Genomic DNA, 26,953 nt, shown 5'->3' with positions numbered 1-26,953 from the left:
TTCCACCATAATTTGCAAATAAATTCATTAAAAATCCTACAATGTGATTTTCTAGATTTTTTTTCCTCAATTTGTCTGTCATAGTTTACGTGTACCTATGATGAATATTACAGGCCTCTCTCATGTTTTTAAGTGGGAGAACTTGCACAATTGGTGGCTGACTAAATACTTTTTTTCCCCACTGTATATTTTGAAGGAGGAAGCAAAGTACTTTAAGCATATGTTTTCATTTCAGTCACCTCCATCTCCTCTAACTGAAGCAAATTGTATGGATTTTTCTATTGATAATGTAAAATTAACAGCCATACAGAAAGACCCATGTGAAGTTGAAATTACAGAGGTGGAACTTCTGGAGGCAATTAAAGACTTTAAGTCCGGGAAAACTCCAGGGTTGGATGGCATACCAGTTGAGGAATACCAAACCTTTTTTTATATACTCAGAGGACCGTTATTAGCATGTTTTAACCGCTCCTATGTAAATGGTAGATTATCAGACACTCAAGAAGAAGGTCTGATTTTATTATTACTGAAACAGGATACATTTTGCAGACGCTCTTATCCCAGAGCAACTTACAGTTAGTGAATACATGTTTATTTTTATTTTTTTAAACTGGCCTTCCGTGGGAATCGAACCCACAACCCTGGCGTTGCAAACGCCATGCTCTATCAACTGAGCTACATTCCTGCCGGCCATTCCCTCCCCTACCGTGGGCCAATTGTGCGCCACCCATGAGTCTCCCGGTCGCGGCCAGCTGCGACAGAGCCTGGATTCGAACCAGGATCTCTAGTGGCACAGTGATCTTAGACCACTGCGCCACTCAGGAGACATATAACGATCCTGTCCATTTAAACATTTGGGGGTCCCTTACACTTCAGTGTTGTATTACAAAAATTCTAGCTAAATGTATAGAGCATTGAATTAAAAAGGTATTGTCGGACATTATTCAATCTAATCAGACAGGTTTTTTACATGGATAATACATTGGAGATAATATAAGGCAAGTACTGGAAACAATAGAACACTATGAAAAATCTGGGAAACCAGGCCTGCTATTCATTGCAGACTTTAAAAAGGCATTTGATAAAGTACGACTGGAGTTTATATATAAATGCCTGGAGCATTTCAATTTTGGAGAATCTCTTATAAAATGGGTTGAAATCATGTATAGTAACCCTAGGTGTAAAATAATAAATAATGGCTATTTCTCCGAAAGATTTAAACTGTGGAGTAAAACAAGTTTGTCCACTATCGGCATATCTATTTATTATGGCCATCGAAATGTTAGCTATTAAAATCAGATCCAACAATAATATCAAGGGATTAGAAATTCAGGGCTTAAAAACATTGTACGCTGATGATTCATGTTTTCTTTTAAATCCACAACTTGAATCCCTCCACAGCCTCATAGAGGATCTAGATACATTTTCTAACCTCTCTGGATTACAACCAAATTATGACAAATGTACTATATTACGTATTGGATCACTAAAAAATACAATTTTTACATTACCATGTAGTTTACCAATAAAATGGTCTGAAGGTGATGTGGATATACTCAGAAGACATATCCCAAATGAAATAAATGATCTCACTCCAATACATTTTTATATAAAGTTAGCAAAAATAGACAAGATCTTGCTACCATGGAAAGGTAAATACCTGTCTATTTGTTGAAAAACCACCCTGATTAACTCTTTAGTATTATCCCAGTTTACCTATTTGCTTATGGTCTTGCCTACGCCTAGCGAACAGTTTTTTAAATTATATGAAAAAAAAAATATTCAATTTTATTTGGAACGGCAAGCCAGAGAAAATTAAATGACCTATTTATGTCATGAATAGGATTTCGGAGGATAGAAATGATTAAATATTGAAGCATTAGACCTATCACTAAAAGCTTCAGTCATACAAAAGTTATACTTAAATCCGAACTGGTTCTCTAGGAAATTAGTAAGATTATCTCACCCCATGTTCAAGAAAGGCCTTTTTCCCTTTATTCAGATTACAACCTCTCACTTTCAGTTATTTGAAAAGGAAATCATCTCCCAAATTTCACTATTTCTAAAACAAGCCATAAAAAGTAGGTTGCAATTTCAATTTAATCCTCCAGAAACGACAGAACAAATAAAGCAACAAATATTGTGGTTAAACTCAAATATACTAATTGATAAAAAGCCATTATAAAAAAAAAGGTATAATTTTCGTAAATGATATCATAGGTAGAACTGGTGGAGTTATGTCACACATGCAGCTAACAAAAACATATGGAAATGTCTGTCTACACAAAATTACAACCAAATAATTGCAACATTACCGCAAAAATGGAAGAGGAAATTGGAAGGGGGAAAAAGTAAGGAACTTGTCTGTTGGCCTTGCAGTAAAGACCATAATTGGTTAAAGAAAAGTGTGAAAAATAAAAAAGTATATCAGTTTCATTTCAGCACCAAAGGATTGACAGCCGTCCCATATAGATTGCAAAATAGTTTGGAAGAGATTTTTGACGTATCGATTCCATGGCAAATGGTTTATGAACTTGAAAAACGACACCAGATTCAAAACTTAGAATTTTTTTATTTAAGTTAATATACAAAATTCTTGCAACCAATAGAATATTATTTATATGGGGGATACAATCTTCCCAGCTCTGCAGATTTTGCTGCGAAGAGACAGAATCATTAGATAATTTGTTTTGGTACTGTCCATTTGTAGCTTGTTTTTGGTCACAGGTCCAGGAATGGCTGAAGGATTGCAATATTTACCTGGAGCTAACCCTGCAGATAGCACTCCTGGGTGATCTGAAAAGTCATAGTCAATCGATCAATAATATAATAATACTTTTAGCAAAAATGTTTATTTTCAATTTACAATCTGTAGAAACAATGAGAATAGAAGGGTTCAGAACTTTTGTGAAACATCACAGTACAGCTGAAAAATATATGACAAGTAGAAATCCAATATGGATGGTGTTAAGAGATAGATGGGAGGGGTTGAATGGAGCAGAAAGTTGGGACTAATAACAATTAATAACAACTAATAACAATAAAATAACTCATGTAAATAAGTATATAGGTTATAGGTTGAGAACTTTTGTAAAAGAGCACAGTTTGAAAGATATGGCAAATAGAAGAAAACCGGATGGACATCATGAAAATGATCGGAGAGGTTGAGGGTAGAGGAAGTTCAGGAGTAAAAACAAACAAAATAGAATTATTGTAAAATAGACTGTGTCCATAAAATGTATATAGGATGTATAAGCTGGAAGTAGAGGCCTAAGCGTTGTTGTTCACTAGTTTACTCCAATTAGGGAAGGGGGGGTTGGAAAGTAATAAAGGGAAATATATATTTTAAAAGGAAATGTATATGTATGTGCATATATGTATGTATAAATGTGTATGTATGTATGTACAGTGAGGAAAAAAAGTATTTTGATCCCATGCTGATTTTGTACGTTTGCCCACTGACAAAGAACAACATCACATGCGCACTAGAACTCAGGGAGCAGCGCGAGCGGCGATGACATCATCACGTCATCCAAAAACATGGCAGTCATTGGATGAATATAAAATGTTAATATCTTAGGCTGTGTGTGATGGAAAAAAAAATTGGCCTCAGCGACTATTATTTATATAAATACATTTGATAGATTGATTGATCTGTATTTTAGCTCTCCTGGTATATGTTCTGTTGTGTAAATTTGACCTTATAATAACCAGATAATCCCCTTACTACAGTTGCCGTCTCTGGATTTTATGTGAAAGCATTGCTGAAACTAACCCATGGAGTTATCGCAGAGGTTTGTGTGGTTGTTTTTATGTCAGAACACATTTAAATCCACTACTTTAACTTCAGTTAGTTATTTGTTGATGAGTGTAATTTAAATTCCCTTTCTGTGTCAATAGAACAAGAGAAGTCTTCATCACTATGTGCTGCTGTGATTGGTCAGAAGAAGACGTTTCTGAAGCGACTGAAAACAGCCACCATGGCCGCCCACCTTGAGGAAGTGATGCGATGGTGTCAATGAGGAAGTGATGCGATGGTGTCAATGAGGAAGTGATGCGATGGTGTCAATGAGGAAGTGATGCGATGGTGTCAATGCAGGAGGCTGCGGCAGGAGAGGGGGCTTCTGACATTCCTGCACCTGAAATGCCAGAGGATGAAACACCTGGATTCAGAGGGCTGCAGGTACAGGGAATCTTATTATAACTGGTTAAAATCAACTTTTATTGATATAATCTATTGCAGCTATCAGAATATCAGAATGGGAAATCTTTGCAAATTAGTCTTAACATCTGTGAAATGGAAATCTTTGCAAGCCTTGTCCAAATGATAACTTTCAAAATTATCATTTGGACAAAACTTTTCAAATTATCCCGTATGATGCATTTAGCCTTTGGCCATAAATAATCATCAAAGAATACAATAAAACTAGGTTCCCTCCAAACTCACAAATATTGCCCAGAAATCACGATTGGACAGAAACGGTGTACTAAACCACATACAGGCCACTGTGTAAACTATTAGCAACTTGTGTACAAACCGCTTTAATTTATGTTGAAATGAAAATAACTGGTTCATTGTAATTGGTCATTAATCTATTTTTTCATTCACAGCAGCATACAGCCAATGGACGAGTTGTTCTCACCCTGATATTCTACAGAAATGGAGCACAACCACAGCAGAGTTCAGATGGAGCCTTTTTCAGTTCCTCTTAGCAACGATACACGCGTTGGCGATAAGGTGTTGAAATAAAAACAGGATCTGATAAAAATTGGGGAAGTAAAAAAAATGCATGGGCTTACTTATTTCTAAGTGATTTCAGATGAAGCAGAACAATTACACTCCAGACAGACAAAGCTTTTAAAAAGGACGTCATCAGAATTGTCGAAACAAACCGAAAATACCAATATACAGGCCAGTTGCAACAAAGAGAACATACATTTACATTTACATTTTAGTCATTTAGCAGACGCTCTTAACCAGAGCGACTTACAGGAGCAATTAGGGTTAAGTGTGTGACACTCTGGCTCCATGGACTTTGATATTTGAGCCAGGGTTTTTCATTTTCATTTGTTTGGGTGTATTTCTATGTTGGGTTGTCTAGGTTGTTGATTTCTATGTTTGGTATTGTGCTTGATTAGTCATATGACTCCCAATCGGAGGTAACGAGTGTCAGCTGTCGGCTCGTTATCTCTGATTGGGAGCCATATTTATACTGTGTGGTTTCTCCTTGGTTTTGTGGGTTTTTGTTCCATGTTTCTGTCAGTGTTACAGAGGACTTCACTATCGTCATTTGTTGGTTTTTCGTGGTTGCTTTATTAAATAAAAGTCATCATGTTCACTCCACGCGCTGCGTATTGGTCCGCTTCTTCAGACGGTCGTGACAGAAAAACCCACCACAAAAAGACCAAGCAGCGTGTCAAGCGGCAACAGGACCTACCTACACAGGATTTATGGACTCCCATAAAGGATTCATGGACATGGGAGGAGATTCTGGATGGTGAGGGGCCTTGGGATCAACCGGGAGAATATCGCCGTCCTCGTGAAGAGCGGGAGGCAGCTAAAGCCGAGAGGCGGCGATATGAGGAGGCAGCACGGAGGCAAGGCTGGAAGCCCGAGAGTACTACCCAAAAATTTCTTGGGGGGGGGCTAGAAGGGAGTGTGGCGAAGTCAGGTAGGAGACCTGCGCCTACTCCCTGGACTGACCGTGGAGAGCGAGAGTACGGGCAGACACCGTGTTACGCAGTAGAGCGCATGGTGTCTCCTGTACGCAGGCATAGCCCGGTTCGGTACATTCCGGCTCCACGTATCGGCCGGGCTAGACTGAGCATTGAGCCAGATGTCATGAGGCCGGCCCCACGCATCCGGTCACCAGTGCGTCTCCTCGGGCCGGCTTACATGGCACCAGCCTTACGCATGGTGTCCCCGGTTCGCCTACATAGCCCGGTGCGGGTTATTCCACCTCCCTGTATTGGTCAGGCGACGGGGAGCATACAACCAGGTAAGGTTGGTCAGGCTCAGTGCTCAAGGGAGCCAGTACGCCTGCACGGTCCGGTATTTCCGGCACCACCTCCTGTCTCCAGTCCAGTACCACCAGTGCCTACACCACGCACTAAGCCTCCTGTGTGTTCCCCGAGTCCTGTGCGTCCTGTTCCTGCTTCCCGCACTAGCCCTGAGATGCGTGTCCTCAGCCCGGTACCTCCAGTTCCGGCACCACGCATCAGGCCTACGGTGCGTCCCCAGGGTCCAGCATGCCCTGTTGCTTCTCCCCGCACTAGCCCTGAGATGCGTGTCCTCAGCCCGGTACCTCCAGTTCCGGCACCACGCATCAGGCCTACGGTGCGTCCCCAGGGTCCAGCATGCCCTGTTGCTTCTCCCCGCACTAGCCCTGAGATGCGTGTCCTCAGCCCGGTACCTCCTGTTCCGGCACCACGCACCAGGCCTACGATGCGCCTCAGACAGCCAGAGTCTGCCGTCTGCCCAACGGGGCCTGAACTGTCCGTCTGCCCAACGCCGTCTGAACTGCCCGTCTGCCCAACGCCGTCTGAACTGTCCGTCTGCCAAGCGCCGCAGGAACTGCCCGTCTGTACTGAGCCTGCAAAGCCGCCCGTCTGCCATGAGCCTTCAGAGCCGTCCGCCAGACCGGAGCCGCTAGAGCTCTCTGCCAGACAGGAGCAGCCAGAGCCTTCCGCCAGACAGGATCAGCCAGAGCCTTCCGCCAGACAGGATCAGCCAGAGCCTTCCGCCAGACAGGATCAGCCAGAGCCTTCCGCCAGACAGGATCAGCCAGAGCCTTCCGCCAGACAGGATCAGCCAGAGCCGTCCGCCAGACGGGATCAGCCAGAGCCTTCCGCCAGCCATGAGCAGCCAGATCCGTCAGCCAGCCATGAACAGCCAGATCCGTCAGCCAGCCATGAGCAGCCAGATCCGTCAGCCAGCCATGAGCAGCCAGATCCGTCAGCCAGCCATGAGCCGTCCAGCCAGGATCCGCCAGAGCCGTCCAGCCAGGATCCGCCAGAGCCGTCCAGCCAGGATCCGCCAGAGCCGTCCAGCCCGGATCCGCCAGCCAGCCAGGATCCGCCAGAGCCAGCCAGCCAGGATCCGCCATTCAGTCAGGTACTGTCCCTTAGCCCGGTGCTGCCCCTTAGTCCGGTGCTGCCCCTTAGTCCGGTGCTGCCCCTTAGCCCGGTGCTGCCCCTTATCCCGGTGCTGCCCCTTATCCCGGTGCTGCCCCTTAGTCCGGTGCTGCCCCTTAGTCCGGTGTTGCCCCTTAGTCCAGGTGGGGTTAGTTGGAGGGTGGTCATTGGGAGGAGGCTACTGAAGCAGGTTGTGACTGTGGTGGGGTGGGGATCACGACCGGGGCCAGAGCCGCCACCGTGGACAGACGCCCACCCAGACCCTCCCCTAGTCCTTATGTTGGTGCGCCCGGAGTTCGCACCTTTAGGGGGGGGTACTGTGACACTCTGGCTCCATGGACTTTGATATTTGAGCCAGGGTTTTTCATTTTCATTTGTTTGGGTGTATTTCTATGTTGGGTTGTCTAGGTTGTTGATTTCTATGTTTGGTATTGTGCTTGATTAGTCATATGACTCCCAATCGGAGGTAACGAGTGTCAGCTGTCGGCTCGTTATCTCTGATTGGGAGCCATATTTATACTGTGTGGTTTCTCCTTGGTTTTGTGGGTTTTTGTTCCATGTTTCTGTCAGTGTTACAGAGGACTTCACTATCGTCATTTGTTGGTTTTTCGTGGTTGCTTTATTAAATAAAAGTCATCATGTTCACTCCACGCGCTGCGTATTGGTCCGCTTCTTCAGACGGTCGTGACAAAGTGCCTTGCTCAAGGGCACATTTACGTCATTTAGCAGACGCTCTTATCCAGAACGACTCACCAATTGGTGCGTTCACCCTATAGCCAGTGGGATAACCACTTTACAATTTTCGGGGGGTAGAAGGATTACTTTATCCTATCCCAGGTAATCCTTAAAGAGGTGGGGTTTCAAATGTCTCCGGAAGGTGGTGAGTGACTCCGCTGTCCTGGCGTCGTGAGGGAGCTTGTTCCACCATTGGGGTGCCAGAGCAGCGAACAGTTTTGACTGGGCTGAGCGGGAGCTGTGCTTCCGCAGAGGAAGGGGAGCCAGCAGGCCAGAGGTGGATGAGCGCAATGCCCTCGTTTGGGTGTAGGGACTGATCAGAGCCCGAAGGTACAGAGGTGCCGTTCCCCTCACTGCTCCATAGGCAAGCACCATGGTCTTGTAGCGGATGCGAGCTTCAACTGGAAGCCAGTGGAGTGTGCGGAGGAGGGGGGTGACGTGAGAGAACTTGGGAAGGTTGAACACCAGACGGGCTGCGGCATTCTGGATGAGTTGTAGGGGTTTAATGGCACAGGCAGGGAGGCCAGCCAACAGCGAGTTGCAGTAGTCCAGACGGGAGATGACAAGTGCCTGGATTAGGACCTGTGCCGCTTCCTGTGTAAGGCAGGGTCGTACTCTCCGAATGTTGTAGAGCATGAACCTGCAGGAGCGGGTCACCGCCTTGATGTTGGCGGAGAACGACAGGGTGTTGTCCAGGGTCACGCCTAGGCTCTTCGCACTCTGGGAGGAGGACACAGCGGAGTTGTCAACCGTGATGGCGAGATCATGGAACGGGCAGTCCTTCCCCGGGAGGAAGAGCAGCTCCGTCTTGCCAGGGTTCAGCTTGAGGTGGTGATCCGTCATCCATACTGATATGTCTGCCAGACATGCAGAGATGCGATTCGCCACCTGGTTATCAGAAGGGGGAAAGGAGAAGATTAGTTGTGTATCGTCAGCGTAGCAATGATAGGAGAGGCCATGTGAGGATATGACAGAGCCAAGTGACTTGGTGTATAGGGAGAAAAGGAGAGGGCCTAGAACTGAGCCCTGGGGGACACCAGTGGTGAGAGCACGTGGTGCGGAGACAGCTTCTCGCCACGCCACTTGGTAGGAGCGACCGGTCAGGTAGGACGCAATCCAGGAGTGAGCCGCGCCGGAGATGCCCAGCTCGGAGAGGGTGGAGAGGAGGATCTGATGGTTCACAGTATCAAAGGCAGCAGACAGGTCTAGAAGGACAAGAGCAGAGGAGAGAGAGTTAGCTTTAGCAGTGTGGAGAGTCTCCGTGACACAGAGAAGAGCAGTCTCAGTTGAATGACCAGTCCTGAAACCTGACTGGTTTGGATCAAGAAGGTCATTCTGAGAGAGATAGCAAGAGAGTTGGCTAAAGACGGCACGCTCAATAGTTTTGGAAAGAAAAGAAAGAAGGGATACTGGTCTGTAGTTGTTGACATCAGTGGGATCGAGTGTTGGTTTTTTGAGAAGGGGAGCAACTCTCGCTCTCTTGAAGACGGAAGGGACATGGCCAGCGGTCAAGGATGAGTTGATCAGCGAGGTGAGGTAGGGGAGAAGGTCACCGGAGATGGTCTGGAGAAGAGAGGAGGGGATGGGGTCAAGCGGGCAGGTTGTTGGGCGGCCTGCAGTCACAAGTCGCAGGATTTTATCTGGAGAGAGAGGGGAGAAAGAAGTCAAAGCATAGGGAAGGGCAGTGTGAGTAGGACCAGCAGTGTCATTAGACTTAGCAAACGAGGATCGAATGTCGTCAACCTTCTTTTCAAAGTGGTTGACGAAGTCATCCACAGAGAGAGAGGAGGGGGGGGGGGGGGGGGATTCAGCAGGGAAGAAAATGTGGCAAAGAGCTTCCTAGGGTTAGAGGCAGATGCTTGGAATTTAGAGTGGAACATAGCCTACCTCTGTTGTACAGTTGGCTTCTGTGTACTTGACAAAGTTAGGTGTGTCTAGTCCATTGTCTGACAAGCATAAGTCCTCTAAAGCAACGTCAAACATGATCACTTCAACCTGCCTGTACCGCTTTGCCCATTCAAGGAACCAAGCGTTGTCACAGCTGGAAAACATATGTAATGTATTGCAAAAACAAATATTTAAGGCTAGACTGAGGTTCTGTAAATCTCAGAGTTTAAATGTTCTCCATATGTAGTCTGAATATTCTTAAAGATGTTAAGTCTTTAGTTAAAGTCCCCTCCAAAGAGTCAATCCTGCAGTTAGAACGTTTGAGAAACTCCAGGTTGTGAAAAAGGATGTTGGCAGTACGCTGTAATAAAACAGCCACCTATATTAGAGTCGGTTTCCTCGGGTGTATCGGCTGATTAATCAATGTTAAATCAACACTTTTAGCTGAAAGTAGATCTATACTCAAATGTCTCCACAGACCTGAAGTACTTTCCCATGAATTCAGATCCACAAAGGAATTCTTCAGCATCAGCATTACGATGAGTTACAGACTCCAAGAAGGGTCTGAGCTGGAGACCCAGGTTCTGTTTAGATGTGATGTTACTGCCGATAATCAACTGCATTGGCCTCATACCTGAACTAATGTACAGATCAGTCCGCTGACTCAGAATGTTGCCCAGTATGAGTGTGAGATTCAGCTTAATCACAGGTTCTGTTGGTGGACAGTTAAAGTCCCCTCAGAGACACATGTCTTAGACACGTAAGGTGTGTGAAAGACATTGCTTCAATACTGTGAATCAGTTTTCCCCGAGGTCTAACAATGGCAAACTATGTCAACCAATAAGTGTGTTTGCATGTACATGGAAGCAATCACGGTGCTGTGAAAATATTCCCTCTGCTTATTCAGTATTTTGATTGGAAGAATGGTGGCGTGCAAAGGAAATTAGTCGAAGTTAAAAACACTCCAAATGAGACAGCTGATACGATCGCGCAATACATCAAAGAAACACTGGAAAAGAATGGGATTTTTTCGAAATGTATTGCATTTACAGGTGACAACTGCAATACAATGTTCGGGGGAATCCGGCGTGATGAAGAAGGAAATAATGTTTTCGCAAACTTAAAGAAGTCATTGCAGAACCTTTAATCGGTGTGGGCTGCCCAGCACACGTCTTGAGCAATTGTGTTCATTACGGGGCAGACACACTAGATGTCGATATTGAGAACATCATCTTAAAAATATGTCAATACTTTCACATCTACACTGTGCGCACAGATAATCTGAAGGAGTACTGTGGATTTGTTGATGTTGAATACAGAAGTCTCCTTTCTCACAGCAAGACGCGATGGCTGTCATTATTCCCAGGTATTGAGAGGCTGCTACAGATGTTTCCAGCCTTGAAAGCATTATTTTTGTCACAGGAAAAAACACCCTCCTTGATCGAGAAGGTTTTTGAAGATGAGTTCAGTGAAATTTACCTCTGGCACATGCACTCACTCATGTGTGTGTTTCATTCACACATTCAGGAGATGGAAAGGGAGAGCAATTCAATTGTGGAAGTGAAGAACCTTTTGAACAAAGTCCACACCATGTTTCTTGAACGCAAGACCAATAACTTAAAGTTAAGGGACTATTGGCACAAAAGCACAAGGATGGACTTGGTAAGAATTGTGACCATTTCAGTGCTCAAGTCAGGGTCTGTACAGTTCATGCCTGGAGTATCTGGAGAAATGGAGGAGTTCTCCTCTTTCATGTGGATGGATCTGAGTGAGACACCTGACTGGAATGACATAGAAGCCTGTATCAAACACTTGGGAGAAAAGGGGGGTGCCAATTGATGATGCAAAGTGCTTTGATCAGGTCACCAACCTGAAGAAATTCACAGAAAGGTGTAACAGTGATGGAGAGTTCAGTAATCTGCAAGCACACAAGAAGTGGACCAAATATTTTGAAATGTCCAAAAGCATTGATTTTCATTCAGAGCTACTGAAGATTGCATAGTTTTTCTTTGCTATTCTTTCTCACAATGCAAATGTAGAGATAGTTTTTTCACTGATGCAAAGCCAGTGGACAAAGGAAAGGAATCACTTGTCTGTTGAGTCACTGAATGGGGCTTCTGTGTACACAATACAACTTTAAAAACATGTCTTGCAAAGACGTTCATGCCTACTTGATTGGTAATCAAGGACTGTTGGGAAAGATTCGATCTTCAGGAAAGTATACCAGAGAGCATCAGGAGGACTGACATTATTTTTGACTGAAATAGTGGATTTTTTTATGACAACTGTTTATTTTATTAAAAGAAACAGTGTCATGTAAAAGGTGTTAAAAGCTAAACTATTTTTATTTATTTGTTTGTTATTATTCTCTTGTTGAGGGCCAACAGTTGAATGGAAATGATGTATTACTTTATGTATTAAAGTTCAATAACATAGTTGCATGGTTGTGAACGCATTTGTATTTACCACCCACTGCGGGTGTCCGTCTGCCTCCCTGTCCTCATTTTTGAAAACTAAAATATGGTCCCCCTAAGCTAGCTAGCTAACATTAGCCAAAGCAAGCTAGCTAGCTAGTGCAACCATAAGTAACAGTACAGATGAAGATGAAACATGATCAGGCCTACTACTGTACATCTTACTGTAGAAATTATTGTTGAAAACAAGTCTAGGTTGGAACTGTTGCTGTTAAGAGTTCCAACACTCTTCCATAACTGTCTAGGTTGGAACTGTTGCTGTTAAGAGTTCCAACACACTTCCATAACTGTCTAGGTTGGAACTGTTGCTGTTAAGAGTTCCAACACACTTCCATAACTGTCTAGGTTGGAACTGTTGCTGTTAAGAGTTCCAACACTCTTCCATAACTGTCTAGGTTGGAACTGTTGCTGTTAAGAGTTCCAACACACTTCCATAACTGTCTAGGTTGGAACTGTTGCTGTTAAGAGTTCCAACACTCTTCCATAACTGTGAAGAGAACAACGACGCCTGTGTAATTCTGACAAGGCAATTTCACACAACTCGTCGGTCTAAAAAGGGGGATGTGTATGGCGCTCAATTTACCAAAAATGTGTAGTGAGTCTGTGTCTGTGTCTGTGTCTCCTGACCAGGAAGGGCTGTGGGAATCAGCCAACGGTCTGCGTTATTGACATCCTGAAGTTGCAGCAGGTTTGTCAACAGCACCCCCTGGTGACACTTGTCCATCTTGGTCACCACACTCTGCATCTTGGTCACCGCATCAGTTTGACACCGATACCTTGCTGATACATGACCATGAATTAATGGAATAGCTTGAATGGGCTAATCCAAATCAGGTACTGTTTGCCCATTTTCCAGAGCAAAAAATTGATGTTATTACCCATGCACCAAATCTGCCCCAGTGTCCACCACTGATGACATGAGCTTTATTTAATACCCAGTGGAAATGATGGGTGGACCCAGTTGACTTAATTTTAGTTATGTGGTCCAAGTGCTTAATAACCTGATAGCATGAATACTTTACATCCTCATGTATTATGCACGGGACAGGGCACTCTAGAATCACTGCATCCACTGGCGGTTAGAGAGGAGTGACGTTTTTAAATAGCTGAGTTAGAGCTCCACACTAATATGCTCCCTACGGTCAGTGGGATGGAACATTACATACTGAGGGGGAGAGAAAAGGGTTACATGACAAACCTAGACGCCAGCAAGATTCTGTACTCTTAACATATACCCAAACAGCTGCACGCAAATCGTTGCTCAACAACATTTAAATTTTTTGTCATTTGGCAGACGCTCTTATCCAGAGCGACTTACAGTAAGTGAGTGCATCATAAAAAAACAAAAATAATAATACTGGCCCCCCGTGGAAAATCGAACCCACAACCCTGGCGTTGCAAGCGCCATGCTCTACCAACTGAGCTACACAGGGCCCAACAACATGCCCTCATCCCAGATGAAAGATATGATATAATAAGTTCACATATACAATATTAATTGAGCAGTATGTCACTCACCACGTAAGGCCGACTGAACTCCTCATATCTGCCTCCTGCAGCCCGACACTTCCATCCACCAATAGCAACGTCCTCACCAGACTGCCTCCTGCAACCCGACACTTCCATCCACCAATAGCAACGTCCTCACCAGACTGCCTCCTGCAGCCCAACACTCCAATCTACCAATAGCAACGTCCTCACCAGACATTCAATCTACTGTATATAATACATACTGGACATTGATTGAAGGCTGCATAATGTAAAGCTTAAATATCCTACTTTTCATTGTATCCAGATAGGGCTCCACCATCTCCACAAAGTCCTTTGGAGCCCTGTGTCCATAACCAGGCATGTCCACCATGGTGAAAGCCTTTCACACCTTGAAGAAGTTAATCTTCCTGGTATGGCCCTGAGAGAGAGAGAGAGAGAGAGAGAGAGAGAGAGAGAGAGAGAGAGAGAGAGAGAGAGAGAGAGAGAGAGAGAGAGAGAGAGAGAGAGAGAGAGAGAGAGAGAGAGAGAGAGAGAGAGAGAGATGGTCAAGTGCCAGGTAGTGAAAGTACTTTAGGGAATGTGTGGAATGAAAGAGTAGTAGTTCTCTCCCATAGGAAGACTTAGGACCCCCCAAAAAACCCATAGAAGATAAACAACAGATCTTAGTTTACTCACAGGTGTTTTGGAGTCTCTGACCTCTACCTCAAGAGCCAGGGAGAACAGAACTCTGATGAGAGAGGACTTTCCCACATTACTCCTGCCGATCAAACACACCTAGCAACACACACAATACAACACACAATCACCATGAGCAATATTACAATACAACACAACCAAGGGGTATGAGGACCTTCACAACATTTAAATTAATATTACAGTATATATTTTTTATATCACTTACATTTTAGTCATTTAGCAGCAACATACAGTTTGTGAGTACATACATATTTTTTTCATACCAGCCCCCCATGGGAATTGAACCCACAACCCTGGCATTGTAAACACCATGCTCTACCAACTGATCTACATTCCTGCCAGCCATTCCCTCCCCTACCCTGGGCCAATTGTGCAGGCCTGCTACGACAGAGCCTGGATTCGAACCAGGATCTCTAGCGGCACAGTTAGCACTGTGATGCAGTGCCTTAGACCACTGCGCCACTCGGGAGGTTGAGGCTTGAAGAATGTAGGCCTAGATCTTTGACAACTAGATCAGTCGTTCCTAGAGAGTCAGTGTTCAAATCATGTGACGCTGAGAGCACCGTTACAGGCCACTGTGAAGCAGTCATTTGTAGAGATATGCCAGTGTGCTACTGTAATATCCCTGGAGTCCCAGGGGACAATCAGAGCTACTGGTGCCTTCCATGTCTTGACACACGATGGAGTCTTGTCTGACACAAGATGGAGTCTTGTCTGACACAAGATGGAGTCTGTCTGACACAAGATGGAGTCTGTCTGACACAAGATGGAGTCTGTCTGACACAAGATGGAGTCTTGTCTGACCAGGGGCGGTGTGTTCAATAGGGCGATATGGGTGACGCACTGCCAAACGGGAAAAGGAAGGGATTTTTTTTCTAATCAATTATATCACGGCAACAGTAGTTATCAGTGTTGTAATCTAGACGTCTGATCTGCCACAGTGCCACTAATTGTCCAATCAGGCTAAAGTCGTGCTTCAAATGCCCCCCCCCCCCTTTTGGGGCGATTTCAGTCAGGTTGAAAATCGCCCAGAAGTCTGTCATAGACTCCCATGTAAAATCTATTTTTTTCAAATATCAGAGCTTTCAATACAATCTCTATGGTTTCTGAGGGCTTGCACTTACGCGCTTTCGTCATACGTAACATAACCATGAACGTAACTAAGAAAAGAGCGGGTAGCCTCATCAATCAATTCACTACTACTATCAAAATGGCTAGGCTTCAGTGCAACTCGATTGTGTCTTTGAAAGAAGTTCCTTTTTGTCGGCGAACAAATGAAGATACATTGGCAACGAAACAATTAGGACCTCCCAGACCAAATTTAATAATTCAACAGGTTTCTACTAAAGGGGGGAAGTCCTACACCCGAGGATTTTCCAAAAATTGGTACGAACGAAAAACCTGGCTAGCAGGCTGCGATGTAGCTAATGCAGTCTTCTGCTACCCCCTGCTTACTCTTTCACCCTGAAGGCGGCACGGCAGACAGCACCGCTTGGACAGCGACTGGTGTGTAACGGACATGCACCATCTTTCAGGAAAGATTAAGAAACATGAGCTGTCAAAGACCCACATGGATAGCTGTTTGAGATTGTCTGCTTTGGGGAGAGTGAACATTCCCACTCAACTGGATGAGGGATACAGGCTAGCTGTCCGCCGCCACAACGATGAGGTTAGTGTTGATAATCACAAGTTTACTGGAGAACTGAAACTGACAAGGCTGACAAGATAGGACCCTTTTGTCCATTGTTATTGGATAGGAACAGAACTTATAACCAGCTCCTGACCTAAATAGATCTTAGCACAACATTTTACTCAACATATCATATTCCATATTCACTATAACAAATATATTTACTACGACATTAGCAAGAACCGCCACATCCTCAGCCGGCTAATCCAGTGTGTGAAGTTTTGCGGAGTGTTTGAGTTAGCTTTGCGAGGCAAAGATGAAACTGAGGGCTCCACCAACCCTGGTAAGCCAACACTTTTGAGATCAGTCAATAAATGCTTCTGGTATTGACTTATATGCTGCCCCTGTCTTCATGTTGTTGCTGGACATATCTTTTTTAAAATGTGTGTAGGTCACCTAAATCATCAGAAAAATTGCCCCCCCTGAGAATTTTTTCAGGAGCCGCCACTGTGTCTGACACAAGATGGAGTCTGTCTGACACAAGATGGAGTCTGTCTGACACAAGATGGAGTCTGTCTGACACAAGATGCTGCGAGCCGCTTCCCAGCGGGGCCGGGGGATAAATCACTGTGACAGGGGAGAGGAGGGTAACTAAAACCATGGCCGGGGTGTTAAGCATATCCCAGTTTAGGTCACCAAGCAGTACGAACTCTGAGGATAGATGGGGGGCAAGCAATTCACATATGGTGTCCAGGGCACAACTGGGGGCTGAGGGGGGTCTGTAGCAAGCGGCAACAGTGAGAGACTTATTTCTGGAAAGGTGGATTTTTAGAAGTAGAAGCTCAAACTGTTTGGGCACAGACCTGGATAAAAATGATAGAGCTCTGCAGGCTATCTCTACAGTAGATTGCAACTCCGCCCCCTTTGGCAGTTCTATCTAGACGGAAAATGTTGTAGTTCGGGATGGAAATTTCTGAATTTTTGGTGGCCTTCCTAAGCCAGGATTCAGACACTGCTAGAACATCAGGGTTGGCAGAGTGTGCTAACGCAGCGAATAACTCAAACTTGGGGAGGAGGCTTCTGATGTTAACATGCAAGAAACCAAGGCTTTTACGGTTACAGAAGTCAACAAATGATAGCGCCTGGGGAGTAAGAGTGATACTGGGGGCTACAGGGCCTGGGTTAACCTCTACATCACCAGAGGAACAGAGGAGGACAACAATAAGGATACGGCTAAAGGCTTTAAGAACTGGCCTTCTAGTACGTTGGGTATGGAGAATAAACAGGGCAGATTTCCAGGCGTTGTAGAATAGATTCAGGGCATTATGTACAGACAAGGATATGGAAGGATATGAGTACAGTGGAGGTAAACCTAAGCATTGGGTAAAGATGAAAGAGATAACATCACTGGATGTACCGATTGAGCTGGTCTCCGTGTGTATGGGGGGTGGGATAAAGAAGCTATCTGAGGCAGGTTGAGCGAGACTGGGGGCTTTACAGTGAAATAGTACAATAACAACTAACCCAAACAGCAATAGGCTAGGCATATTGACATGGGAGAGAGGCATAACGCAATCCCAGGTGTTATTCGAGAGGGCTAAGACAACAACTGGTAATGGCGATGAAAGTTTGGGCTGAGGCTAAACAGATAAACAGGATGGGGTACCGTGTAAAGGAACAGTCCAGCGGGCATCAGATGTGTAGCTGAGTGATCATAAGGTCCAGTGAACAGCAATAGGTAAGTCCGGGAGCAGTTCATAGGCTGCTACAGCACAGGCGAGCAGGAGGCACGGCTGTTGATTGCGCGTGCTAGTTGGCCGGTGCTAGCGTGGTCGTCGCAACGGGAAGCCTGTTGAAACCACATCAGATGATTACGTCGGCAGACCAGTCGTGATGGATCGGCGGGGCTCCATGTCGACTCTAGGAGGTCCCTTCCGGTTGACAGAGAGGTAGATAGCCGGGAGATGGGCCTGGCTCGAGGCTAGCTCAAGGCTAACTGGTGCTAGCTTTGGGACAAGTGGTGATTAGTGGTGATTAGCCAACAACAACATCCATTCGGTTGCAGCTAGCTAGTTGTGATGATCCGGTGTTAAGGTCCAGTGATTCAGTGATTCCAGCAGAAAATCCTAAATGCTCTGGGTCGATAGCACGCTGTGCAGACTGGCCGATAATTGTCCAGGCTAGAGCTGGCTGGTAGGTAGTGCAGGCCACGGACAGTGGTGAAGACCGCTAACGGTGGCTAATAGCAATAGCTAATAGCAATTAGCTAGGCTATTTACATGAGGACACAACATAATACACGACCGCACTGCTATGCCATCTTGACCCACCACTACAGAGTTAAGTGGCATTAGGGATATCAGCCTTAGCCTATTTAACTAGCTCAAACCAGCTAATCTACCATTGCCACGATGGATATCAGAAATTGGCTTTGCCAAAGTACCCAAACAAAGGAGAAGGAGAGCGTTGAGAAGCAGCATCAAACCACCGAGGCTGACACTAAGCCCAGCAGCGATGATGCTGCCGAGCTCCGGCTAGCCTACCCACCCTTCCACAAGTGCCGCAAAGATAATGGCTCCACAGCTACCTCCAACTCCGTCTGTTCCTGACGATTTTGGAACAGAGGAGCCAGCCCAGGTTAGCTTAGAATCCTACACTATCCCAGGTTTTCTGTCCAAAAACCTTAATTTAATAGCAACTGGTTCATAGGAAAATAGTAATTTAATAGCAACTGGTTCATAGGAAAAGAGTAATTTAATAGCAACTGGTTCATAGGAAAATAGTAATTTAATAGCAACTGGTTCATAGGAAAATAGTAATTTAATAGCAACTGGTTCAGAGTGGCTGGAATACTCAGTTACAGCAGATGTGGCGTTTGGTTTCCCACGTCAAAAGTTCTGTGTTGGTTGGGTCCAATGCTAACGCAGACAAGGCCTTCACCCAAGCTGGGTATTCTAACTGGAAGCATGCTATTGATAGTACCAAAGGGTTTGCTAGGCAGGCATCAAACAAAGTGCATTTGTAATGCACTGCACTGTGGAAAGAAAAACAAGTTTCGAAGTGCTATTGGGAACATCGGTGTCAACACTTGATGGGCAGCTGGCAAGAAATTGCATGTATTTGTTGCCTATTGTGGACATTAATTGATTCAAACCAGCAACCACTGAGGGGGGCATTGAATGCGATAGAGTCAAGAGGGGTGGGGGCCAGTGGACTTTTTTGTCTATGATGGAATATACTCTCCGAAAAGACAAGGAACTTGCCAAGGTGTTTAGCACCATACCCCACAATGCCAAATCCACGTCACATGATATTCAAAATGAAATCATAGGGCTCATGAGTGGGGTGTCCACAGCTACATGCAATAACTAATTTTCCGCATTGACAGACGTGTTCAGTCAGCACAGAAGAAGCATGCTACACCCGAGGAAAGCTCAACTAATCCAACTGGCATTTGAGGGGGATCTTACAAGAAGATTTGGGGGAGAATGGATCGATTACTCAGGAAGTTCCACAGAACATCAAGGAGGCTGCAACTCTTCTGAAAAGGTAAGAAATAATCTAGCTGGTTGTTTTCTATCTAAATCTTGGTGGTATAGCCAGTGGCGTCATTTCAGCAAAACTCTAGGCAGTGGTGTAAAGTACTTAAGTAAAAATACTTTAAAGTACTTAAGTCATTTTTTGGGGTATCTGTACTTGACTTTACTATTTATATTTTTGACAACTTTTACTTTTACTTCACTACATTCCTAAAGAAAATAATGTACTTTTTACTCCATACATTTTCCCTGACACCCAAAAGTAGTCGTTACATTTTGAATGCATAGCAGGACAGGAAAATGGAAGGGTCTAATTCATACACTTTTCAAGAGAACATCCCTGGTCCTCCCTACTGCCTCTGATCTAGTGGACTCACTAAATACACATGCTTCGTTTGTAAATTATGTATGAGTGTTGGAGTGTGCCCCTGGCTATCCTTAAATAAAAAACAAGAACATTGTTGTGGTGATGTGATTTGAAAGAGTCAGGCGCAGGAGGGTAAATCACAGAATAACAGGTTTATTCCGTTTACACAGCGTTACGCAGCAATGCGTCATACACTCCAGTGTGGAAATATACAGCGCACTGGAAACAACAAGGCACAGGGGTGAATATCCCGGCGATACAAAATACAAGCGCTCCACCAAGCTACACTAACCTCCACAATAAACAATCACACACAAAGACAAGGGGACAGAGGGAACACTTATACAGGTACTGATGAGGGGATATGAACCAGGTGTGTGTAATAAACAAGACAAAACAAATGGAATGATGAAATGCGGAGCGGCAGTGGCTAGAAGACCGGTGACGACGACCGCCGAAGCCTGCCCGAACAAGGAGAGGAGGCAGCTTCGGAGGAAGTCGTTACAATTGTGCCGTCTGGTTTGCCTAATATAGGGTATTTGAAATCATTTCTACTTTAACTTTAACTTTTAAAACGTAGGTATATTTGAGCAATTACATCTACTTTTGATACTTAACCCTTGTGCTTTGCTGGAAAAAAATGACATCCATTATGTTACGGGTCAAATTGACCCGCACAGTTTAAACACACTCAAGATAGTCAAAGAATTAAGTAAAAACAGAAACAACTTTATTTTGTCTTATCAGACATTTCAGAAAGAAGAAATACAATACTTTTTATTTTTTTTAAACAATATTTAAGAACTATTTGTTAAACATATTTCCTTTCTCACAAACAAGATTTTTCAGTTTCCCCAAGTAGGTTTTTTCCCCCCCTATTGGTCCATATTATCCCTTCAGTCTTTCTCTCTACATGTTGAACACAATGTGTGTGTGTGCTTTCTGCAGATGTATTTATTGCATTCTACACAAGTGGTGCTTGTTTTACTGTCTTGTCGAGGGGGGCAGAGCTGGCATCTTTTCCGTTTCTTGCCACTGCCTGTATCCACTGGATCCATTTCTGGTTGATTGGAGGCATGTGTTGATGGTCCAGCTTGAATTTTCTGGACGGCAGATGCAGCTGCTGTCGACCGAGGAGGCCGGACTCTCCTCTGGATCTTGGGAGTGATGAGAGCTTTGCCGAGCTCCTCTAGGAAAAGCCGGCGTCGGTACAATTTGCCACCATTCCATTGCTGGTTGATTTCAGTCCACAGGACATAGGCATTGTAAGCAGACACATCCACAATGTTGTAGAAAATCACCAAAGGCCAGCGGGCAGTCATGCGCTGACAACTATATGTTGCTGTGACTTTATCCAAATTGTCAACTCCTCCTTTGGTGGAATTGTAGTCCAGTATTATTTGTGGCTTGATGTCCTCTCTTGCACTCAGCGATGCATCTTTGTGCATTGTGCTCATTACAAGAACATTCTTGTTCTTCTTTGGGCAGTATGAAACAACAGTTGCATTTTCAGAGAAAGCAAATTTAGAGGAATGCACAGTTCTGCCCTGCATTTTCAGAAGCTCACTGGGAAGTTCAGGTTTGTTTTTTCTGATTGTTCCAACCATGGTCAGCTTTCTCTTCTGTAGTTCAACACCAAGGCGGTAGGATGTGAAGAAGTTGTCACACGTGATGTTATGACCTTGCAGCCCTTCACTCATGTCCAGCACCACCCGCATCCCCTGGATTTTCTCAGGCACTCCGCCGGGTGGCTTCCCAGTGTAAACTTGCATATTCCATGCATAGCTTGATGTGGCATCACATGCTGCCCATATTTTGATGCCACATTTTGCAGGCTTGTTTGGCATATACTGTCTGAAGGGACAACGTCCTCTGAATGGAACAAGGCGTTCATCAACTGTAACATGAGGACTGGGATTGTACAGTAACGGTAGAATTTCCACCCATTTATCCCATACATCTCTGATTGCAGCTAGTTTGTCTCTTTCACGTCGACCCGGTCTGGTATCACGGTTATCAAAGCGAATCACCCGAGAAATTATGTGGAATTCTTGTAGAGACATTGTTGCCCGAAATATTGGCCTTCCATTCTCTTCATTCCACAGGCTGGCCGTTGCTTCTCCGTTTGACCGGTAGACTCCAGCTAATATGAGCAATCCAATGTATGCATGCAAGTCAATCCGATCCAGTGGCTTCCAGTTCTCTTGAAACACACGGCTCCCCTCCAAGTTGGTCATGTCCAGAACAATCTTCTCTATTGCTTGGGGTAAAAAGAGCTCAAAAGCTGATTGTATGTCATGGACTCGAGTGACAGCAAATCGTGTAGGTCCTGGAACCATTTTTATTACATTGGAAGCTGAGAGTCTACCTTGACCTCGTTGTGGTGACGGTGACCATTCAATATGACCATCTTTAGACTTCCATGTCTTCTCTTCTCTTGATGATGCTTGTTGCATGCTCTGTCTCTCATCTGATGTAGGGGATGGTACGGCAGACTCCTCCTCTGAATCCTCTTCAATGAAGACAAAATCTGGATCATCAACAGCATTGTCCTCTATCTCTGAAATATCCTCTGTCTCTGAAACCTCTTCTTCTTTTTCACTGTCACAGTCCAGAATTTGTGATAAGACTTCATTGATTGAAAATCTTTTGGAGCTCATTTTTGAGTGTCTGTGTCAGGGACCTGCTGCTCTCACACTGAGGAGAAGCTTGGGAAAGCCCTTTTTAACCCAAACACAATTCTAAAAGTGCAACCAGGACCAGTCAAAACAAAATAAATCAAAGACACTTTTTTGTTTTGCACCTGTGCAAATATATATATACACATGAAAGCCTCCGGGTCAAAATGACCCACAACATCATGTTTGTATACAAAATGTACACAGACATTCCACAACACATCAGTGTGTCCACATTTTGCAGTTAGGTTCATGACCCTAAATGAGGAAAAGTCATGTAATTTCATGGCGAAAAAGAGTGGTTAACTAGTATTTTAGACAACGCAAAAGTAAAAACGGGTCAAATTGACCCACAACATAACAGGAGGGTTAAGTATATTTAAAACCAAATACTTTTAGACTTTTACTCAAGTAGTATTTTACTGGGTGACTTTCACTTTTACTTGAGTAATTTTCTATTAAGGTATCTTTACTTTTACTCAAGTATGACAATTGGGTGCTTTTTCCACCACTGAATCTAGGATATGGAATGGCAAAATGACTTCCTTATTCTGCCTTTGAACGGCCTTGCGTTAGTGTGTAGGCTGCTGGACATGGTGCTCATTGAGCACAGCAGGGATTTTTGCACCAACCTGTAACTTCTTAGTCAAAAGCACTCAATGGTGTCGGCATTTGAACTTTTTATGTTTGTGGTATAGCATTACATAAGCAGAATTCAATATAATTCCAATGCAATAACCCAAATGAAACCCCTGGGTATAGCTACATATTGGTATGTTTTAACATAGAAATCGATACATTCTATTATAGTTGTCTTGGTAGCCTATTGGTTTTCCTGGTTGTAAATGGAACTGCACGTATTGGAAACGTGTTTATGGTAGGCTGGCATTGCTTAATTGATTACGTGGGTCGAATTTGATCCACAGAAGTGTATTGTGCCATATCACAACGTGTTGCTGTACTCATGAGCGGCCTGTTTTCCATGTTTGAACGGGGGCTAATGGGCCTATTTGTTTGACAAGACATCTGTGCATGGCTGCATCTCACTGTAGTAGGCTGTAGGCTATGTTGTGGTTATCTGGATCTCCATTCACCTTTTGTTTACTGCGTTTGTTTACTGCTAATGTAACTAGCCTAAATATAGATTGTCATGCCTTTATCCATCTGATATTTAGTTTACTAGGCCTACTTGATACCGATGTTTTGTACTGTTGACCTTCATTTTTTCGCATTCTCAGATGTGTCGGCATTCTAAGCCAAACTGCTATTCATTATTTGTGTTTGCTTGCATGAATGACTAGGCTACTACTTTAAGCATTTAGTTTGTATAATTTTGGTAAGACAGCTGTACGTACGGCTGCAGTCACATAAGGTAATTCACCTATTACAACCAGCCTATCTATCGTGTAGCCTATGTTCATTACAAAAATGGCCTTGCGCCGACCTCAAGCAGTCTCGGAGTCTTCGGTATTTGAATTTTTATGTTTATTGTGGTAGTGTGTACACTGAACTAGCCAGGTGGGGCTCCAGGTAACTGAACGGGAACAGCAGGCCCCGGAGCTTCTCTGGGGGAGCAGGGAGGCTTGCTGGAATGAAGCCAGGTTGTGAGCACCTTGCTGGGATGCAGTCCAGAATCCAGTCCCTGGCTTCAGCCATAGCCTCCGCCTCCTGCAGAACATCTTGGACTCTTATTTTATCATTTTGATGGGTGAGGTGTTGTAGCTAGTAGGTAAACAATGACATGGCTATATTAACCTTTTATGGCAATACAGTCTCTCCATTCAGTCTCTCTCTCTCTTAGCAGTGTGTGCGCATGAGTCAGGTGTTCAAACACAGGTGAAGAAACACGCAGTGAGAGTCATGCATGTAACCGCGTTTAAAAAAACAAGTTTTCTTTAAAAACACACCCCTGTGGAAATGTCTCAAATTTCCAATGGTAGAGGGACCAACCAGGCAGACTAATTTTATTCAACGGACTCTTCCGTTTCTGGCATCTATTCCAGAGATAGAAAGGTATATTCTAGCTACACTCTAGCTGCTTACTGGGTTTCAGGTAGGGTAACTTTCCCATAATTACCACAGTTTCACAGAAATCCCAGTTGGAAGATTCCTAAAAAAAAAAAGGGAGCAAGGAAGGAATACATATGAGATCCAGAATCTTCCAAACAGGATTTCTGGAAAACCTGCAACAAAGTTGCAAGCCTAGTTTCAGACCAAGAAAGCTTTCTTCTCTTTCTCGCTTTGTTTGCATGTACACCTTTATATCCACTAAGTGGCAGTGTTGACTGTCCAAAAACCTCTCTCCAGCTGGTTGGCCTTGGCAACATCTCCGTCCCCTGTTGTCCTCCTCCTCACCATATATCCACCCACTAGTCTTCTAACCCTCTGAGTTCTAATTGCTGCAGTGATTGATGCTGAACTGCATGGGCTAATTCAGAGAAATCCTATCACTCTCTACAATATTCTCCCTCATCCGTTCACACTGTAGGCCTGGACGACATGCAATGATCATGCAGATGATTCTGTTTCATTCATCACCCACTTAGTGGATTTGGTATTTTACGCTTTGTACATGTACCTGTGTGTTACTCATCAGTTGGCTCAGTGCCGGCTGACTTAAAGTGAAAAGAGTTGGTCTGTGCGACCTCAGCCGGGCTACTTAGTAAATGAGAAAGTGTCCACTGCATTATTTCAGAGGGAGGAGAATGATGATCCAACAGGAATTACCAGCGAGGACCGCAGACAGGATACATTATGATCCCCCAGAACGACCACCAACCATTTATGTGGCTCTTAACACAATAGAGTGCCAGACGAATTCATTAAACCCAAAATCACAAATTCCCAGGGCTTTAAAGAGGCACTTACAGTGGAACGAGACAGTGAGAGATATACAGCAGCAAGTGGGATGGGGGGAATGAGGGAAGTAGAGATGGAGAGAGGGAGGGATGAGTATGGAGAGAAGGGGAGGGAGGGAGGGAGGGATGAGAGGATGGAGGGAGGCCCTCTCTGCCTCTCCTCTCTCATCAGTCTATCCCCCCAAGATCAAATGCCAAACCAATCAATCGTCTCCAAGCAGACATCCATAGCAGGGCCATGATGGCATTTACCTCCCCAGGGTCTCTATCAATAAAATAAAACAGAAATCATAAACAAATTGTATTGTCCCCAAACAACCCACCCACCAACGCTATCATCTCTCTCTCTCTCTCTCTCTCTCTCTCTCTCTCTCTCTCTCTCTCTCTCTCTCTCTCTCTCTCTCTCTCTCTCTCTCTCTCTCTCTCTCTCTCTCTCTCTAATGATGGTGTTCTCTCATATATCTGTCTGATTTATGTGGTCAGGACAGGGCTGGCTGCACTGTGAGACGCATGCAGCCGGCAGTGGGGCCTGTGTCTACTCCAAGGCTGGGTGTGGCATTGTAGCACGAGGAAAGAGTCCAGCTGCACTGGTGATAATCCATTAACATCAACACCCACACACACAATAACACACACCACAATCTAAGAGCTAATGGTGCTTAAACTGACATTGATTTATCATGCATCCTGACCTCCGCTGGCCCTGCAAGACACACAACCACATTAATTTGCATGTTAACCACTATCACCCCCCCCCCACCCCCCCCACCCCACCCCCAGCTGTGCCTCCATCCTTGACAGGGACACAAAGGACCGTGCGCTGCCGGCCCCTCCTTTTGTGTGAGCAGAAGGATGAGGTACCAAAGCAGTTTATCAAGTCAGGAGGTCAAACTATCAATACGTCTCCTACACACACTGACAACCATCAAGCACTCGCCGTGAGGGAAACCAACGCTTGTCAGAGATTATCACAATGTGTTCCTGTCTATATCTCCCCATTTGCCTAGTGTTGGGAGGCTGACAATGTGTCCAATGGGTATTGTATCTTCAGGCTTGCACCTGTAGCAACCATCACTACTCAATATTATTAGATATCACTGTTTGGCTCACAAATCTTGTTCAACTCGGGTGAAACACAAAGTCCACAAACTCTCAATTAATATCTGAGCTCTGCGAAGAACCATGTCTCTCCCATCTCCTGTGTTTCACTCTTTAAAGGGATACTAGCATGCTAGTAAATACCCATAGACTTCCAGTCATTGCGCTAATGCTAGTTAGCATTGGCTCGCAAAACTACGTCTAACGTCCTTCATACTGGACACAGAGACATAAAAATGGTATCCACAAGTTTATCTGACTCTGGAAGAAGATAAAGGGCCTCAATGCTAAAATCCCTAAGTATCCCTTTAAGCGTCTGCCTTGAATACAGCATAACTATTTTGGCAGGTGGTGTTTGGCGGATAT

At 44.5% G+C, this 26,953-nt stretch overlaps 1 pseudogene across 1 annotated transcript; it reads right to left on the bottom strand.

Moving 5' to 3' along the window:
- Positions 1-4,065: 4,065 nt before the first annotated feature.
- Positions 4,066-24,310, bottom strand: LOC311116434 (GTP-binding protein 8-like; annotated as a pseudogene). The gene is made up of 7 exons: positions 24,138-24,310; positions 14,397-14,495; positions 14,010-14,139; positions 13,749-13,836; positions 12,858-13,006; positions 10,295-10,468; positions 4,066-4,139 (listed from the first exon to the last, which is right to left on the bottom strand). The product of its transcript is annotated as a GTP-binding protein 8-like (transcript).
- Positions 24,311-26,953: the final 2,643 nt, after the last annotated feature.

The sequence above is a fragment of the Coregonus lavaretus genome (genome assembly GCF_964263955.1).
Source record: "Coregonus lavaretus genome assembly, contig: HAP1_SCAFFOLD_5658, whole genome shotgun sequence".
NCBI classification, from domain to species: Eukaryota; Metazoa; Chordata; class Actinopteri; order Salmoniformes; family Salmonidae; genus Coregonus; species Coregonus lavaretus.
The sequence above is the reverse complement of the archived record's forward strand: the minus strand, read 5'-3'. Positions and strand labels throughout refer to the sequence as shown.